Raw genomic sequence first — 14,222 nt, 5'->3', positions numbered from 1 at the left:
ATGGAATGCACAATAGGCGAATATCAATGTGGTTTCCGCCCAACGAAGTCGACCACCGATCAAGTATTTGCCCTACAACAAATCCTAGAAATATGCCATGAACATAAGATAGACACAAATCACTTATTTGTTCAATTCACGACAGCCTGTATGACTACATCAATAGGCTAAAACTCTATGAAGCATTAAATGAAAATGGAGATCCCAATAAGCTAATAAGCCTGGTTAAGATGTCAATGGCAAAAGTGGAATGTCAAGTAAGGATACAATCAGAACTGCACACATACAATGGTCTCAGACAGGGAGATGCCCTTGCCTGTTTGCTATTCAATATAGGACTGGAAAAAGTCATCAGAGACTCTCAAATACAAACAACAGGAGTCATATACAATAAATATGTGCAACTCCTTGGCTATGCCGATGATATAGACATAGTGGCAAGATCAGAACCTGCCTTAAAAGAGGCATTTATCGTACTGGAAAGAGCTGCCATAGAAATGGGACTCCAGGTCAATCAAGAAAAAACAAAATACATGCCTGCAAGTGAGGCTCCTTCAAGCTCACCACTCACGATTGACACGTATCAGTTCGAAAGGGTCGACGAGTTCATATATCTGGGATCACACATTACCCCTCAAAACGACATCAGCCAAGAAGTTAGCAGGATTACTCTGGCAAACAAATCTTACTACGGTTCACAGAGACACTTCAGATCAAGACTCCTCTCAAAGAAAACTAAGATAAAGTTATACAAAACCCTCATCAGACCCATATTAACATATGGGTAGGAATGCTGGGCTTTATAAAAAAAAGATGAGAGGAAGCTGGATATCTTTGAAAGGAAGATATTAAGAGGAGTCTTCGGAGCTGTATGTGAGGAGGATGGCACGTGGCGAGGAAGGTATAACCATGAAATATATGCGTTGTATGAAGACCCCCCTGTAGTCTCACACGTGAAAGTGGGGCGACTTCGTTGGGCAGGCCATGTCTCAAGGATGGAAGACACCCAACCACCAAAGAGGCTTCTCTTCAACAGACCTGAAGGGAAAAGGAGGGTCGGGAGACCTAGACTGCGATGGCTGGACTGTATAGAAAGAGACACAGCATCCCTGAGACTAAGGCGGTGGAGGGAGCTTGCGGCAGACAGAGGGGAGTGGAGACGTTTCCTGGAAGCGGCCAAGACCCACATTGTGTTGTAGTGCCGATGATGATGATGACACTTGACAAATCACCAGAGTCTGAGGTCCCATTTGCTTGATATTTCTGACATATTTGGTTTGTACCATTTTGCAAAACACAGATTTATTATTTTCACCCCATTTTTACTAAGCTATTATTGTAAACAAAATAATTCAACGGCCAAACGCCCTAAACGTCGGCCTATAACATCATGAGTCCCAGGTTCGACTCCTGGGTCTGGCAAATATACATATTTTTCAATTTATGTTTGAGTCAGAGTATGGGCCTAATAGGTTGGGCAAGTGGCTAACATCCATTTCTCGTAAAAACAAATCTGTTAATGGAAAGTCCCGTGGAGGCCCATATGATCTTATTAGGATCGGACATGGTCAAAAGGAAAAAAAAAGAATTTAGTAGGTATCTACTGATACCATCCCAATTCCATGTCATCAATGATACTGATGCACGATTTTAGTTTTGTAAAGCAATTCTATATTATTACTACATCGAGCTTATGGACTCTCAAAATTTTGAATTGATTTATGCAATTCGCGGAATTCAATATTCGGACTATTTTAAAAGGAACGAGACAAGTGAGAATATCACAAACATCTATAACTACGTCCACACCTGTGCCCTTTCGCTTGAAATTTCAATTCTGCTTTTTAACACTAAGTAGTTTAGTACATGCCTTAAATTGAATGCGCGTCAATTTTACAACTTCTCACCAGTGTAGACGTGAAGCAGTGTTGTCATTTATTCCCATGCTGCTTATAATACAAAGGTGTAAAAATTATAGTATATCTGAAAAAAACTATAGTACATACCGTCACCGTTCAGGCAAAAGTCACCAACCCTGAAAATGGCAGTTTTGAGTTGAGTATGTCACCCGAAGCGTAAAATTATGTTCTTTAAGATGCAAAACTCACCACGGTACATTAGTTAGTAAAATTTTGCTTAAATCCGAATTATTTGTTTTTCACTAAATGACTGTCGATAAAATCTTAACAAGCAAAAGTCATTATAGGTGAATAGACATTATTGACTATATAAAAAAAAAAATCCTTCGTTATAAATATACAAGCAAAAGTCACTATACTATGGATGGTGAGTTTTACTGATCCTTCTTTTGGCTAACATTGTTAAGATTATTAACAAGCAAAAGTCACCAAACCATAATTGAGCTACCTTGCCTCCTTCAAAACCTTCCAGATGTTTTAATTAGCATCAAAAAGTAAAATTATCTTATAGAAATTATTAAGAAGACATGAGAAAATAATTTAATGTAGATAAAACCTTAAAAACATTAAAATCCGATTTTTCCTACATTTTCAAACTTTCAAATTGCGATATCTCAAAACTATATTTTTAGGGTTGGTGACTTTTGCCTGAACGGTGACGATACACAGATCATTTTTCATTTTTAATTTAATTTAAATTATAGTACCTACATTTAAATTATTTGGCATAAGATTGTATAACTTACTAGGACGGGGCATAAACCCAAGAGATGCAGGTTCGATTCCTGCCGGGTGTCTTACTATTTTCAAAAAGATTCTTTCTATTGGTTATAATATATTTTCTCTGAGGCCAAAGATTCACTGGTTAGATGGAGCTGACAGTGACTGCCGTATTTTGGGGGTACCAAATTGGAAAGCGGCCACACTGGGTGGAGGGAGCTGTTGAAGGAGGCCAGGACCTACACCAGGTTGTCGCGCCCCTGATGATGATGATATTTTCTCTGAAGCATTTTTCAAAATTATGTATGTTTAATATTTACATGTTTTCTGCGTCATCACTCCAAATCAAATCCACTGATGGTGGAATCATGTACGTTAGCATTTCACATGTTGTTTTTACAATATGTTTTTAAATCCAGAAACACAGACCTACTAGATTAAGCAAATGACTAATAGCCATCGAAGGTGGCCAACATCCACACCACGTAAAGCCAAACTATTTCTTTACAAGCCAAATTCAAAAGTTAAATAGTTATTTAGTTTTAAATCTTCGCCGACCGAATTGCCAGGTGACAAAAATATTAGCTAAAAATAAAATAAATAATTACAACATTATTAAGAGGCATACAATGAGTTTTATTATCCATTTACATGGCAATCTTTTGTTTATTTGGTACAAAATACAGTTATTTTTTACAGGAAATATTATGGATGGTCCCTAAATATTGTGATCTTAATAATGTGTCCTTACGATAATCTCAATTAGCTTAACAGTACATGCATAATTATTGTGATAAGCTATATTAGTAAAGGGAATCAAATATCAATGGTAGACCATCAAAAATAATACACCAACAAAACTTAATGACATCTAGATAGCTTCATATAAGCTAGAGATAAATGTTATACCGGCTCCACATTGGATGCTGGTTCGTTGGTGATTTTAACAGTGGGACCAGTGTGATCTCGTGGCCGTAGGATCCAACATCTACCTTTTGACAAAAATATAGCGTAAAAATCATACATGTTTTGATTTATTTTATTGTGTACTGTCAATTCATGGTGGAAATGCATTGAATTATTAATTCAATTTAATAAAACGCGAATTTTTATCATACTTATTCAACTTTTATGAATTAATATCTGGACCGGACAGGCAGACGAAACCGGTCCAAATATTAATTAATAAAAGTGGAACCACTATTAACTCGGGAACTCTCACAAACAAGGGTTAAATTTCTATAATAATTAAATTCTAAAATCGGTTAAAACATTCAGTTGTCTATACTCTTGTCAAAAGGTATTGATTCATACGGCGACCAGACCAGATATGTATGTTCATTTATCCCTTAACAGCATATAATAATATGCAGAAGATACTCACATTTAATTTGTGTAGCACGATTAGGGATTGCAATATCGAATGAAAATACTAATACCGGTATTTCCTATTGAATATTTTTTTTTTTTTTTTAAATTATTAATAACCATGTCCTTGCTTTTTCGTACAAGGTGGTTGTTAGTAATTTTAAACAATCACAAACACCCAGGCTTTGAGAAAAACACATAAATGTTTTTGTCATGACCGGGAATCGAACCCAGGAACTCTCGGGTGGAAGGCGAGCGCCTTACCCACTGCACCACGAGAGCCGCCAGAACCCCTATTGAATCCTATGAATATTGTATTATTATACGTATAATTTTTTTTTAAATATTAATTTGTAATAACATGTGTCATTGCTTGTCTCCAAGTGCGTTGAAGGACAACGGAAGTAAACCAGACATCGCGAAACCCGAAAAAAATACATTCATGTTAAACCTTTTACATTAATTAATATGTTTTGTTTCCACTTTAAATACCGAATATATCAGTATTATCTGATTTTTAAAACCGGTATTTTGGTATCGAAAAATACTGGGATACCGGTTTTGAAATACCGGTATTGCAATCCCTAACCACGATATAATGAACCAACACATTATCTGGAACCGGCATTGTGAATAGAAGTATAATTATTCTAATGAGCCAACAAATTGAAATATGTGTAATGAATGATTTTAATTTTTAGAACAAGGCACAAATATATTCAAATTGTTAGTATAATAATGGCAAACCGATAGTTCAAATATCTATATTTTAATAATTCACATATAGAAGATATCATTGGGTCTATTCTATACGTATCGACCGCTAAAGTGATAAAGTGATAGATATTATCAAACTTAGGGTAGGTTTGTATCAAAGTATTAGCACGTATTGTAACAATTACACGAAGCTGGTTTTTATTGTTGCAATAAGTGCTATATTTTAACAGCACCTATCTTGCTGCTGTTAAAATATGGCACTTATTGCAACAATAAAAACCAGCTTCGTGTAATTGTTACAATAAGTGCTAATATTTTGATACAAACCTACCCTAAGTTTGATACTATTTATCACTTTAGTGTTCGATAAGTATAGAATAGACCCACATGTCATGTTATTCGCACAAGAAAAATTGGCTAAAATCTATAGTAATTGAATGTCATTAATGTGTCCAGAATTACATAGGTACTTAAAATCAATAAACCAAATGGTACACAGTACCATCTATGAAAATCGCAATAAAGTTATTGCCGCATAATAATAATATGGCAACATTTTGCTACAGAAATAATGAGATATAAAACTATAGACGTATATAACTAAATATTCATATCGCAGTGGCGAAGGGTGGAGGTAGGCTGTTAAGATTCGACATAAATTAACAGTGCACTCTAAACATTGTCAGTCAAACTTATTTGTTTTCGTTGAACTAAGACTAGTGTTGATAGTGTTTGATAGTTTTTAAAATTCAATTAAAACCTGCCTAATCCAAGCCATAGTACCTAGATAATAGTCAAAAATATTCGTTTATCTATAAAATATCTAAAATTTTAGATATTTTATAGATAGAAGAATATTTTTTATTGATTATGGTTTGGGTTGGACAGGGCTTAATGAATTTTATAATACTAACCAACACCATCTGTAATAATATTATGTATTGTTAATTCGACGAAAACAAATAAATATGACGCAAAAAGCGCGCATTATTTTTGTCAGATCTGAATGTAAGATTTGAATTTAAAAAATTAACCAACATCATCTGCAAATTGTATTCTTAGTTCAATGAAAACACATTGTGTGCACTATTTATGTTGAATCTGAACAGCCTACCTCCACCCTTCGCCACTGACATATAGTTACTAAATTCAGTAACCTTGTGAGAAACGTCAAATTAGAGGTTTAAATAGATTTTTAAATTTTTTAAATAGACATTCTAAGAAGCCTAACGCTTGATTATGTATTTCAGTTCAACGCCAATACGATGCATATATATTATTGCTTTCATTCATTATCGATGTATATTATATATATATGATAATATAAAGGTATAAATGTTTAATTATGTAGAAAACATGCATACATACATATAGAAAAAAATTAAGCCACATATACCAAAAAGGATGCAAAGACAAGTCACAATAATTATAGATGTGAGAGATTTAGAGCTGTCCAGAATCCACGAGGGAACTGAGACAGGTATTCGAACATAGATCACTCTCCCAAAAGATGTACATTACAGTACAAAAGCATACTGAAGGCTCAGGATGGAGATCGACCTGGGACCTGGATGGCCTTTGGTGCCCTCTAAGGTCGTGAGTATCTTATAAACGTCGAAAATTAAAAATTTGGAGTGTATTGGATTGTTACTTGAACAATTGAAGACAACCCCGAACAATGATAAGGGGGCACATTTCAATAAATTTGATGAATGAAGAGAAACATTTAACCAAATATTTTTACAGGAAAATAATATTTTCTATTTATTGATATTATATTATTAATATAGAAAATATAGACTTCTATACTTCATAGAATCTTCCTTTTTTGCCTTTGTTTAATTGATTTACGTCACTAGATGACAATTTCACACAACTAACATCCGCCATCTTTGTTCTGTTTTTCATTGTTCTTAGATGAAGCAATTTTCAAAACCTTACAGTACCATCTAGTAGTGAAGGATAAACCTTTTCGATACATTAAAACGTTCACAGGGATCTAATTATTATTGATATGTGCCGTTAATCGTTGTTCGGGGGTGCCTTCAATTGCTAAATGTACATAATAAGAAAGATACTTGTGTCATTATGATACCATATCTTATAGTATAAAAATATGTTATGCGATCATTAAACGTTGATTTACTTACAGGTGAGAAAAAATGGGGCGTCATAATGACATTAATATCTTTCCTACAAAGTCAGCTATTTTCTCCTGCTAGTAATGCTAGAAGACTAAACCAAGAAACTACTACAGGGTGTTTTAAACAAATATTCAATTCCAAACATACAAGCGTTTTATACAATAGTTCGCGTAAAGGTTACACATTTAAAAATAGATTTGGTGTGAGTTTTACAGTAGCACATTGTAATAATATCTTGGGTACACAATCCATATAAATTTTATATTAAACTATTATTTTTACATTAATTATTACTACGCTATGACATATTATTTTGATCAAGGAAACGTTTATCTTCAATAACGTGATATCCACCTAATTACTAATGATCCATCTCGAGAGAAAAACCCATTAACTGCCAGTGTAAAAAAAGTTTTAATTCCCAAAATGCCAAATGACTAAGTGTTTAATGTCAAATAATTATTAAAATAATAATCTTATTATAGTGAATTCTAATGAGATTACTTTGAATGTAGATACCTATAATCAATATCATTTATGCAATTAAATTCAGAGTCAGAAAGTTTGGTAACGTTGTTTCATGCAAATATGTATTTCATTATAGTATATTGCATAATATTGAAATGCCATACACTTTTGCTGACCCACACAAACTCTCTCTTTCCCTCACAATCTCTCTCTCTCACCCTCACAATATATCTCTTTCCATCAAAATCCATCTCTTTCCCTCACAATTTCTCTCTTTCTTTTTGTGTATGTGTTACACCGAATGTGCGAAATTGACTATTACATGAAATGGGCAAAATTTTGGCTAATTCATGTAATAGTCAAGCCTGTTGCCTTATTCATGAATTAGGTAATTTTTCTGCTGAGTACATGAATTCGCCACGGTATGGAATTCTTGAACTGTCAACATGACAGAAGAAAAAGTAAATTTAATACGGATGGTTTTATTAGTTATAATTGGACATAATATAATATTATTATTATTAGGTTAGGTTTTGTAATTCTGAATTAAATTATTCAACTGAATGTCCATTTTGAGGTTAGCTATCAAATGTCAACAAACTATCACAAACATTCAATCGACCATTGCACAATTGATACCCAAGCACGAATCAAATCGCGAAAATACTTTTCAATAAAATTCTTCTGTTATCATATTATAGTTCTAGAATTTTTTTGCGCATAGTAAATGGATATGAACGTCATTCAAATCAATGACATTTGACACATTTGTTCAGTTGTAAAAAACACCACGGAGCGCGATCATCTATTTTGACCAAGATAATATAAATGTACATTTTGACCAATCCATGAGCATTTGATACATTTAGTTTAGTTGCAAAAAATACCACCGTAGCGCTACTATCTAATTTGTCCAAGACATGAAGTAGGCAGAAAAATTACTGCCGATTTCACGCACTCTCCAGATATTTTGTCTAATTCATGAATAAGGCAACGGGCTTGCATTTTTCATGATTTAGGCAAAATTTTGCCCATTTCATGTAATATTCAATTTCGCACATTCGGCGTAACATATGTATCAAATTTCTACACTGTAAAGGATAAAAGTAAGTTAGTTCTCTTTTAGCAATATGTCAGTTTCCATCATGAGTAGATTAATTCACAAACAACATTAAAAGCAATGAATAAATCACAGTACGCCGGAAGTAGAAGAGAATTTCAGTATTACACAGTCCTTGAACAAACGTTCAGTGACAAATAAGTGTTTTCTGCTATGCCGTCAATGATGAAAGGCCCCATTTATACACGTTAACTTAAGAAAAATATTTATAACCAGTACAGAATCTTTGGATCTGAATTTATAATAATATTATATTCATTACATGGATAATTTATATCATAATATTGTCTTATATGTAAATGCTAACACATCATGATTACTTATATTATTTTAGTTGCGTCACAATATTATTCACTGATTGAATATTGCTTAAGATAACTCTCAATAAAGCCTCATTTTTCAATGTACACCCTATCTCGATGCTTTATAAAGTAATTTTGACGCCAAGATAAATCCAATCTAAACACAAGTCTTTATATTATTTATTGAATTATTTGTATAGACGAACCTTGAACCAGATATCAAAAATTACAAATAAACAATCTAATATAGTTTTTAAATTTTTCGCTTATCTTTACTCATCACGATTTCGGCATACCGCGAACGAGTAGACCCAAACCCTGACTTATCTTGCCCGGCCTTCAGTCTCGGCTTGTTTGCAGTGACAGTCTTTGGTTTTATCAAAAATATCTTGGATTTGACCAGATGCAGCCAAACAACATTGTGTGCCGTTTTGCTGTGGGCAAGGCTTGCATTCAAATTTATTTATTTACATATTGTGAACTTTACAAAGCATTGGCTATCTCTTCATTGAGGTGAGTTCCCCGTAAATCAATCAAGGTGGGACGGACTGTGCCAAGTGACACTTCTCCTAGTCAAGATGTTTGCTACACCACACGCCTTCAATTTGACGAGGGTGCTCTCAAGCTCATGCTTCTCCAGATCTGCAGCCTGAAAACGCCCAGGATATTTAATATTAATTCTTTTGACAGCTGACGTTTTTTAAGTCACCCAACTCTGTGGAATCCTTGATGACTTCTGTGAGAATCGTCACCAAGAAATTTACATCCGTCACGGGCACTATCACCAATATCAGAGGCATCTCTCAATGAGTGCAAAGGAGCAATTCCAACGGTTTCACGTATTCTTAAATCACACAAAGTTCACTAAATTCATTCAGAAAGTCGAGCATAATTATATTTAGAAATATGAAATTTTGAAAAAGCAGGTTAAAAGAAGGTTAATTTTTGAAGAGCTACTTTTATATTTACAGAACCAAATCACAGAACCAAACCTCTTACAAAGTTGAAACCGAATCTAGAATATAATATTCTATCTAAATAATTTAGGTGTTGGACAGCTCTGGCAACAACATACTCTGCTCTAATGAATATGGTACTCTACGAGAATGATTTAAAAACAATACTCAATCAAAATAATATTATGGAATTAAATCTTATACATAGTATGTATTAACACATTTTTACATTGTAGTGCAATAAATTATTTTGCAATATTCACAATATCTAATAAGGAAATATCATAATGTAGATATATTATAATATCAAATCTCTTTTAATAAGATAAAATGGGAGTAAAAAAAACTAAAGTTTATAGAAATAGAAAGTATTCTATCGAATAATGATTTTGTACTTTCAAACCACGTGTTCGACGGGGACGATGTAATCATAATTAAATAATTTAATTACGGGTAATTAAGAAATCAAATAAATCATTGATTTATAAAACTTTATTTCTTTTAAACAACGGGCCAAATGCACGGTTACGGAAATAAATGGGCTTATGCATTATGTAGCTGAACATCGACCCAAGTGACAGCTGTCAAAATACACAGAAATCAAGTAAATATAGTATTGAGTACCGATTAGTTACGCAAACGTGAAGAAATATAGCTTACAATTATTCAAACTATCAAATCGTCACCGTTCAGGCAAAAGTCACCAACCCAAAAAACATAATTTCAAGATATTACAATTTGAAAGTTTGGAAATGAAGGAAAAATCAGTTTTTATGTTTTTAACGTTTTATGTAGGTATGTACATTACATCATTTTCTCAAGTCTTAATCAATTCTGCTACTTTTACTTTTTGATCCTAATTAATACATCTAGAGAGTTTTAAAGGAAGCAAGGTGGCTAAAATGTGGTTTGGTGACCTTTGCTTATTAATAATCTGGACCAAAGCGATTTTATTATGACAAGCTAAACTGCTAAAGTAACTATTCCTGTTTAGTTAATGTTGCTTGTTTCAGACAAGCATTAGAAGTTTTCAAATGACAAATCAATAAGTCACCATAAATGGTTTAGTAACTTTTGCTTCTATATTTATAACGAAGGATTTATTTTTTATAGTGTCTTATGCTTGTTAAGATTTTATCGAAAAGTCATTCAGTGAAAAATAAATAATTCAAATTTAAGCAACATTTTACCAACTAATGTACAGTGGCGACTTGTGCATCTTAAAGAACATAATTTTACACTTCGGGTGACATACTCAACTCAAAACTGACTTTTTGAGGGTTGGTAACTTTTGCCTGAATGGTGACGAAATACTAGTCAAATAAATTATGTTTGAGGGTTAGTGACTTTTGTCTGAACGGTGACGAAATAATTGCCAAATAAAGTTGTTTGACACAGTGTTGCAATTCAAATATTATAGTCAAAATGTTAGGGATACTATATCCGCTGTGCGTGCATATATTCAATTAAACCACTGATAAAGCAACCGTTAGATTATTTAGAGTTCAGACTAACTATTAATTTCATACTTTTACCATTGTATGTCGATTTAAAAATATTAATAATATACAGAAAAAAGAATTTTAAAAATGGCAACACTTTTGATTGGCCCTATCAAGTTAATTTGAAGTAATGTATTTTTTTTAGATTCACTACACCACATGATAAATTGTTTTAAGTATAATAAAATTATAATAGGTGAGTATTTTTGAAATTGATTTAGTGAATTTCTATGATGTAATATTAAACATGATTGGGTTGATAAAAAAATATAAACAATTAGGTACTTACTACATTTTTTACAATATCCATTTTGGTATAACATTAACTAACATAGAAAAAAAAATTCTAGATAGGTAGATACCATTTTCTGCATAATTTCAAATTGTTGTTTTATGAATTTAATGAAAGAAATAATATATCTTAAGCGGTTCGCACATGGAGAATCAACGCAACACATATTTGAAAACTCATGACATGGGTACAAATGACAAAGAAATACCCTTGTAATAGTGGTAATTTAAACAGCTGCAACAAACACGCCGCATCACAGTCAAACATATTAGCAGTATAAAGCATTTGCTTCCGATAAGACTGGATATCATTGGCGAAGGGTGGAAGTACGCTGTCAAGATCCAACATAAATAATGCACACTAAACTTTGTCAGTCATACATATTTGTCTTCATTGAACTAAGACATATGCAGATAGTGTTAGTTTTTAAAAATCGATTAAACCCTGCATAAACTAAACCATAATAGTTTACTCATACTTATTTGTTTTCTTTGAATTAAAAATACATTTTACAGATGGTGTTGGTTAGTTTTTTAAATTCAGTAACCCCCATCTAAACCAAACCATAAGAGAATATTCTTATATCTATAAAATATCTAAAACTATGTATGATTTAATTGCATAATTTTAGATGTTTTATAGATGGACAACTATTTTTTGAGTATTATCTATCATGGCTTGGTTTATGCAGGGTTTAATTAATTCTTAAAAACTAACCAGCACTATCTGCAAATTGTAGTCTTAGTTCAATGAAAACAAATAAGTATGACTGACATAGTTCAGTATGGACTATTAGCCCACCTCCTCTCTTCGCCAGCGCTGGATCTAAAGTTACGAGTTGCGTTAAGTTTGTATGTGCGTTCTCGCTTAACAACCTTACCACCATATCACACGCAACAAATATTAATAAAACTCAGGACTTTATATCGCGATTATATTCGCTGCGTATGAAACGGGCGTAACCAACATTGAAATCTTCAAACAGAGTTAATAAATTTGTAAAGAATACTTAACTGAATAATAAACAGGCTGTAAAAAATATTAGTCACAAACTGTAATGTTTTTTAAAGCAAACATAACATTGCATGTATAAAATCTATAACTATTCTATATTTCAAAATTATTTAATATATGATTATAATTCAAAGCTGCAAACTGAAAGACTATACCTAGATCTCATGTAAAGTTTAGAACTAGAAGGTTTTTCCAATGTTTATTTATGTATCAAAAAACTTTGAGTTTATGTGTATTTTTCGAACGTCAAGAACCAATGTGAAATTGTTAAATATTTTTCAATGTGCTACAAGGCAAAAATTCACACTGATCTAATTTCAGTATAATATTTGATTTTAAATTGATAATTTCATATTATGTTGACGTTTTAAAGAGATGATATTGCGTAAATCAACTAAAGACATTTCTTAGAAAAATTAATGGAAAAAAAAGTTATGTATTTTTAAATACGTCTCATGATATATATGTTAATCTGTTTAGAAATTGTATTTAAATTGAAATTGATAAGTGTTTTGTACCATTCCATAGCAATCAGTTTTATCCACCTTTATTTCGGCTTTGGGAATCTTCAGGCACTATATATTCCTACCTAAGGCATGTATACAACTGACAAAGATTGATTCTATGTACATTAATTATTGTAATTTATACAATTGTGTGTTGTCACCAGATGAACACAACAAGCAAAAAACAGTTTTCCACCTATGAACATGGGAGTTTTATCCAGTTTCAAAGTACCTACCTAACTAAAAATATTGCCTATTAGCGTGTTTCAATATATATTATGAAAGGTACCTAAAACCTAAAGCACCAACGTGCTTTCTCTTTTTATAATAATGACCCACCCTCGTCTCTCCCAGAGACCTAAAGTACATAGTGCGTTTAGCTTGTAGTTTATGTACCGACTTACTTTTCCAGCATTCGGACAAATTCCTTACCACTAAAATATTTACCATTAAATATATGGTTTTGATAAACGTGTAACTTACAATAATTAATGCCTCATTAATGTTCATTAACAATTAACCTCCATATGTATTATTAATTTAATTTCCGGCAGAAAGCAGTCCAGATTTGTTTATTAAAACCTTTTCACCGCTGACGGCACAGCTGTTGTGCCCTCATTAGTTGGCCATTCGATATTATTAGCATGTTATTTAAATGTGGTAATTAAATAGTGATTAAATGCTCCGCGGTGAAAGGGTTAAAAGTGGAGAAAGTACTATAAAAAAATTCGCATTTTATTAAATTAAATTAATAATATAATGCATGTCCACCATGAATTGACAGTTAACACAATAAAAGAAATTATCCATCTGTGTTTTCAATTCAACAATAGTATATTATATCTTTGTCCACATATATGTTATCACTAGTATTCGAGGAGTCCAGAGGAGGGTATGTCAGTAAGTTGTATTCACGCAATAGATAAATATACAAAAACTGATATCTATGGAATAAGCCAAACCTTCTATCAATTAAAAATTTAACAATATATTGTAGGAATTCATATCATGAGCCAACACTACAAGGTTCCAAGTGTTCATCCTTGAGAAAACAAACCCATCAATGAAGTAGTATTCTAAGCTGCCTCATTATTACTTTTGTTACGCCAAGAACAAACACTTAGAACCTTGTAGTTATCCACTTGCGATATGGTATCTATTTACGCAAATATTACCCTCTTTTCATGTATTTAG

At 32.5% G+C, this 14,222-nt stretch overlaps 1 long non-coding RNA gene across 1 annotated transcript; it reads right to left on the bottom strand.

Annotated features, from left to right (window-relative positions):
* Positions 1–3,256: 3,256 nt before the first annotated feature.
* LOC147078826 (uncharacterized) lies at positions 3,257–12,539 on the bottom strand. Its single transcript, XR_015070986.1, has 3 exons — positions 11,839–12,539; positions 5,112–5,363; positions 3,257–4,809 (listed from the first exon to the last, which is right to left on the bottom strand). It is a non-coding gene; the product is annotated as an uncharacterized LOC147078826 (long non-coding RNA).
* Between the last annotated feature and the right edge of the window lie 1,683 nt (positions 12,540–14,222).

The sequence above is a fragment of the Rhyacophila brunnea genome, unplaced genomic scaffold (assembly GCF_057557595.1).
Source record: "Rhyacophila brunnea isolate RB1 unplaced genomic scaffold, BYU_Rbru_1.0 scaffold_10, whole genome shotgun sequence".
NCBI classification, from domain to species: Eukaryota; Metazoa; Arthropoda; class Insecta; order Trichoptera; family Rhyacophilidae; genus Rhyacophila; species Rhyacophila brunnea.
This window is presented reverse-complemented; position numbering and strand designations above follow the sequence as displayed.